Source organism: Pinus tabuliformis, chromosome 4_2 (assembly GCF_031772625.1).
Source record: "Pinus tabuliformis cultivar Carrire ecotype Pingquan chromosome 4_2, CPIR1, whole genome shotgun sequence".
In the NCBI taxonomy this organism is placed as follows: domain Eukaryota; kingdom Viridiplantae; phylum Streptophyta; class Pinopsida; order Pinales; family Pinaceae; genus Pinus; species Pinus tabuliformis.
Genome location: NC_142304.1, coordinates 657,309,587 through 657,316,044, shown reverse-complemented (window position 1 = coordinate 657,316,044; position 6,458 = coordinate 657,309,587). Strand labels below are relative to the sequence as shown.

The 6,458-nt window shown below is 31.9% G+C and overlaps 1 pseudogene; it reads right to left on the bottom strand.

Annotated features, from left to right (window-relative positions):
• Positions 1–4,059: 4,059 nt before the first annotated feature.
• LOC149171112 (uncharacterized) lies at positions 4,060–5,975 on the bottom strand (annotated as a pseudogene).
• Between the last annotated feature and the right edge of the window lie 483 nt (positions 5,976–6,458).

The window sequence follows — 6,458 nt, the reverse complement described above, 5'->3', positions numbered from 1 at the left end:
AGTTGAATTTGACTTTAATTTCGATGGAATGATAAGTTTGATCTGAATCAACTTTACACGTGTTTTTTATGGAGCTGAATCAGGTTATACACTCAAAAATAAATTCCTAACTTTAACTAAAAACTCCACAACTTAAGTCATTTCTTAAATTTATTAGCATTTAATCTGCTTAAATTCAATTTGTTTGGGTTTGAACTTTTAATTCTGCATCAATGTTCAACTTTTATAAAGATTGATGTTAACATGTAATTCTTTAATAGAGGTCTTATATAGTAATTGGCCTTTTACAAATTTAGTTTTGTTTAAAAACAAAATAGGTAAATGGTAGAGATTTCATTTTTACCAAATATTTTCTGACATCCTTCAATATAGAAAATTAAAATTTATCTCAAACACACTAATTTTATACAATTCTTTTCTTAGAAAATCTAAAACATGTCTTTTTTTTTTTCATTCTTTTGTACCTCCTTTCCACATGTAACTTCCTTTCATTTTATGTCCCTCCAATTCATTCTCCTTCACTTAGAGAATTAAAATTTATCTCAAACACACTAATCTTATACGATTATCTTCTTAGAAAATCTAAAACATGTCTCTTCCTTTCATTCCTTTGTACCTCCATTCCACATGTAGCTTGCTTTCATTTTCTATTCCTCTAATTCATTCTCCTTCACTTTGATTCCCTGTTTCATTCTTCTAAAACCACCCTAATGAAATGATTTTAATCTTTATACTTGTCTGAAATGATTATGTTGATTTTATATATGCATACATGTATGTATGTATATATGTATGCATGTGTGTTGTTGACTAACGAGGTCATTAGGATTGTTTTGTCATGTATGTTGAGAAATACATGAACAAAGTGAAAGAAATATTAATTGTCTCTTATTGTCGTTACATTACTGTTCTATTTTCAGTTATTATTCGTTGATGAAAAGTATTAATTGTTATTGAAATATTGATAATTTAAGAATTGAATTGGGCTAAAGTAATTGAAAGAACATAGAGTAGTGAAAAGTTAACATTCTTGAATTCAACCCACAAGATGAGTTAAAACTCAACCCTTTTAGAGTCTTCTTCATATTTCCTACATGGCTAGTTGATTTTCCATGAATAATGATGTTTTATGTGGCATCCTCTCAAATTTGGTTGTCAATCACAATAGGTAAACTTCTGGGAGTTATAGATTTCATGTACAAGTTTCGATTGAGGAAATTTGTGTGTTTTAGAAAGGTATTAATGTGTAAATTATGGAATCTAGGCACATTGTAAGTTTATGACCACAAAAGGCATCATTTAAGGCCTCAAAATCGCTCTTGAATCTTTTCTTCCAAAAAATTTCAAAATAGGACAATTGATAAAAATGACCGTAGAAGTTTTTCCTCCAAATTTTCCACTCCCAAAGAATTGAGATGGATGAAAAATGACATCATCATCCAATCCATTACAAGATCATTGTTCCTATAAAACCTAGTAGCAACTATAATTTCATCAATATTAACTTGGATAAAATATTGTAAGTCCTTAAAACACTTCTTTCTGAGCCGAAGTTGAAAGTGAGAGTGTTCAATTTTCTGAACACCTGAAGATTATTATGGATAAATATTTATGGTATTCAATTTTCATGCTATATATATAGATGTTGTCAATATTATTCTTCTATCATTTGATGTAATTAATTGGTATGATTGATATTAATGTGCAAAATAAGTTTAAAAGGATTTGGTGGAATAAAACAAAATCAAACTATGAAATACAATTTTACTAAATAAGAAGGGCGTTCTGAGTGAGGAATATTGTGTAGGGAAGCTAATTTTAGTAACTACAAACACATTAGATACAAAGGCTAAGGTTGAATTAGAGGAAGTCCCTACATAAGCATGTGAAGCAAATCTGCAAAAATAACATAAATATGAAGAATAATATAATGAGTTATACTATTCAAAGGAACCACATGCTCAAGATACAAATCCCAAAAACCAATAACAAAGGTTGTTGCATATCACCATCCACAACAACTTGAGAAAAAAAATAATCAAGGAAATGTTGTGAGAATTAGAAAACTTACTTTAGACCCATATGGAACCAAAAATATGTCAATAACATGGAATCAAAGGAGAAACTATAATCAAGATTGAGGTGGCAAGAAAGTGGTTGGACTACATGTTAACATTTCATTAAGATGGATGGATGCTCATCCTTAGATACCAATTGACTACATTACTTAGTGGATCACATTATATTGATTTTCCCCGTATTTCAAGGATTAAATATGTGAAGGAAAATGAAATATAAAATAATTAGGGAGTATAATATTGAGTACTTATCGAGAGATCCAAAGGCATAATAACTATAATATCACCATAATTATGGAATACGCCCACTATGTAGTTAGACGAAATAACGTAATAACAAGAGGCAATGAGAATAAATCTAAAATCATACTTATGATAAACTAAATATACATCCAAAATATAATTGCTTAAATGGTTGCTAGCGAGTTTAATTCCATCTCCACCCAAGTTCTATTCTTAGAACATGTTAGCCTATGTGACAAAAAGTAGGACACCTAGAAAATTGTGACGAGTAATTCTATATGTTCAAAGTGGCAAGGAAATTTGAATATCTTAATATTGAGGTGAATAAAGGCAATTCTGGTGATTTGGTCTTGTGTCTTTCCTAGAATAATCCTCCAAAGTTACCAACTCACATATATATATATATATATATATATATATATATATATATATATCATTGTATTGAGATATTTTGAAGGTTGGGTGTTATGTTATTGTAGCAAGAATGAATTATCTAATGATTCATTATATAAGAAGTATGTGACAGTGTTACCCTACGTTAATGATTTCTATAAAATGTTTACAACTACCATAATTTTTCTTTCTTAATCATGATCTAATTGGATATTAAATCAAAACATTATAAAAATATTAAAAATATTATTTTTTATATCAAATTGTTTATTTTTCTCTTTTGTAATATTGAAAATATTTAAACAAAATCACAAAATTCTCATAAAATAAACATTATAAAATTGGTGAAAATCAATGGATATGGAATTAACCAATCCTATAAATTATAGTTGATTTTAAAAATAAGCTTGAAAAATTCCTAATAATTGGTTTTCATATTATAGTTTATTTAACATACTTCATTATAGTATTCATGATAGATAATACCGTGCAAAAGTTAGTTTGATAGATAGTACAGTGCAAAAGTTAATTTAAAAGGAATATAATTAAAAAAAAAAATGCACTCGTATTATAAAGTATTCTCAAATTTTCTATTGCCAATTTTTAGATTATTTAAATATTTGATTGTTCTCTCTTTTCCTATCTCTTTTTATTAGTTATCTCTTTTTATTAGTTATCTATACAGATATTTATACACCATACCATAAATAAATCTTAACTTTAACCTCAAGAACCCAAGAGACAACTTCTCATTAAAAAAAATCATCGAGGACCACAAGAAGATCAGACAAAATCAAATAACTAGGATGATGATATGTTTAGCTAGTTGTAGTTGAGTAATCAACATATTCTTATCAACTTCGACCATGTGGCTTGAGAAAGACCAATTTTGAACACGGGAGGGTTTGGTTAGCCTAAGATATTGATTTCTTTAAGTATCATAGCCGTCTTTATAAGCCTATTTAATGATAATTGCACAGTGTAATCAACCACCTTAGAAGACCCAATATTCTAAAACAGATCTGACTATTGGAGGAGTTAGTTCTTTTTTGGAGAAAAGTCTTTACGTTGCAGTTAAATATTTTATCGACCACATTTTGAGAAACTTTAGGTTTTGTGAATATTTAGATATTATTAAACAATGGGACAGCATATGTTCAGCAGAATGAAAACGAAGGTTTACCGTCCGCCTTCGTGTTTTAAGATACAATTTTGAGTGACAACGGATTCAAACCTAAAGCAGATCAATGGACATAGCTTGGGACTGATCATGTTTTTAACTTGAAAAGAGAATTTTTTTTCTCAATTACAATCGTTTCTAATTGGCGCTGACACGTTGAATTGTCTACTTCCAAACGTCATGAACCTCGATTCCCTTAATTCCAATTTTTCCTGGCTGTGGCAATGCAAAATCATTTTGAATGAATGGATGTTCATTCAACTGCCAAATATCATCCTCCCACAGAGACCCAGAGAAAACTTGCGTAGTCTCAGCATAGCTATGCACAGCATCCAAATACATAATTTCCGGAATTGAATCTCCATCGGCATAGCTCATGATGATTCCAAGTTCATCCGGAGTAAACTGATCTACGAACAAATCAAGCTCTGCGCGAGCATCTTCGTAATATGTGAAGTCTCCTATATCAGAAGTGACCGAGGTCACTTGAGAGTTCCGTTCTGCAGTTAATACGCCTTACTTTTTTGAACCCATCTGGTCAGCACTGCCCTCCTCCTCATCAGTGGAGTCGATAGTATGATCTGATTGAACCTTCAACCCAATTTCGTTATCCAGAGAATTCATAACCGCCTTGATCCCTATGTCGTTACAGATATTATCGATCTTGTCAAGAGAGGGCATGAGATTATTGCCATTCGCTAAGGTTAATCCGCCATTAATTCGCTTAGAGTCTGGCAAAGCCAACCAGCCATTCCAATACTCATCTCTCCCTCGCTTGGAGACTGGCATCCAGGGTTGGAGTTTAGATTCCTTTGTATCTGTCACATATATTTTTTTAAAGTTTTAGTTCTTTATACTTCTGGTCAATTATGTTTAAAATTTTACTCTTCTACTAGAATGATGTTTTGATAATAATTTAACCTTTCATCAATAAAGTTTGATACAATGATGTTATTTTTTTTACATATTTATTCTAATAACAAAATGACCCTAACGCAAAAATGACTTATTGCATCCTGAGAGCACTTACAATAAAATCTCCATAATCCAGAAATCAAATTGTTTGTATGTGCTTGTTAGTACAACAACAATACTAGTATTACTCTCATCCATGCGTTTATATTTTCATGCACATTTTTTTTTCGATGGTTGTTTACCTAGAATTTAACCCCAAAAAAAATCAATAGACCTCCCAACCATATTTTATTCACAAACCAATTCTAGCCATCACTATTGGGGAATATCAATCCATCAAAGGAAGATCCTCATCATCTCCATGGAATGTAACATATTTGTTGAAAATAAAGGGAGAGAGGTTCATGTCAAGTAGTGGCCCCTATAGAGCATAGTCAAGACCTCTGGAAAGGAGATTTAAAACTTGGTTAAGAGCTGGGGGAGGTGACCTAAGATTTGGTTAAGAATGATATAACTATCCAACGAAAAGGACCTTCAAAGAGAAGATGAAATAAAGTAAATTTGTTGGATTTCATTTTCTTCAATTAGGTTTCCATAATAAATATTCTACCTTTTAATACAACATAATATAACTTCTTTCACCACTTCAAGTCGAGGACTCTACATTAAGCTGGATGTGAATCATAGGAAAAGTACTTTTAATGACTCAATAGGAAAAGTACTTTTAATGCACGTCACAAAAGACTGTCACGTCAAACGTTAAATACGGGTAAAATCGCTCGTGACGGGCAAATTTTCCCGCTGTGATTAAAAAACAATAGATACAACAATACAGAGCCTTGTTTATATTATCCGACTTTTCCTTCAGGACTTAATGAAAGAGCCAAGTTGTCAGCCTAAAACTGGTCTACTATATATGGGTAGTTGGGAGAGGGAAAATCAGAAGAGATCCCGGCTGAGGTGGAAGCTTCCCCAATAAATCCAACCTGACCCAACGTTATGCGTTTAGGAGCATTTTCCTTTTTCAGACTTTCTTGAAATGGCATCCATAAAAGCCGCGTAAAACCAATGCAGTGCCCAATAACTGAAGGTGAGGTAAAACGGCATTCGAAGGAGCCGCGTCGAACAAACGCGTGGCCAACATCACGACGGCTACCCAAGTTCATTTTCATTCAAACTGACCACTCTTTTCAGTCATGCATATCTAAACCTCCTCGATACGTTGCAAGACGCGGTGCGTTTCTCTTTCGCATGAACGTGCACAAAATTACCCACAACTTTGGCACCGTTTGTATGTACTTCGCGGAAACGGCAAACCAACGCGTGGTCCAAATGACGGTGCGGAAGGCAGTTAGAAAAGTAAAAATACAATATGAATGCTCTGGAATACTTTTGTAGCGATTTCTGACTTTTTCTGTAATTACCGATATCCAAATTCGAGTTATTTTTATTAAGATGTGATCTTTGCCAAAGATATTTAAAATTCATGAAGAAATATTATTAAGATGTGATCTTTGCCAAAGATATTTAAAATTCATGAAGAAATATTATTGAAATATCGTTGGGAGCAGTGGATTATATTAGCTATTAATTTTTGGGATTCAACTGAATGATTTATTTAACGCAGTTGAATCCCAAAGATTGATATT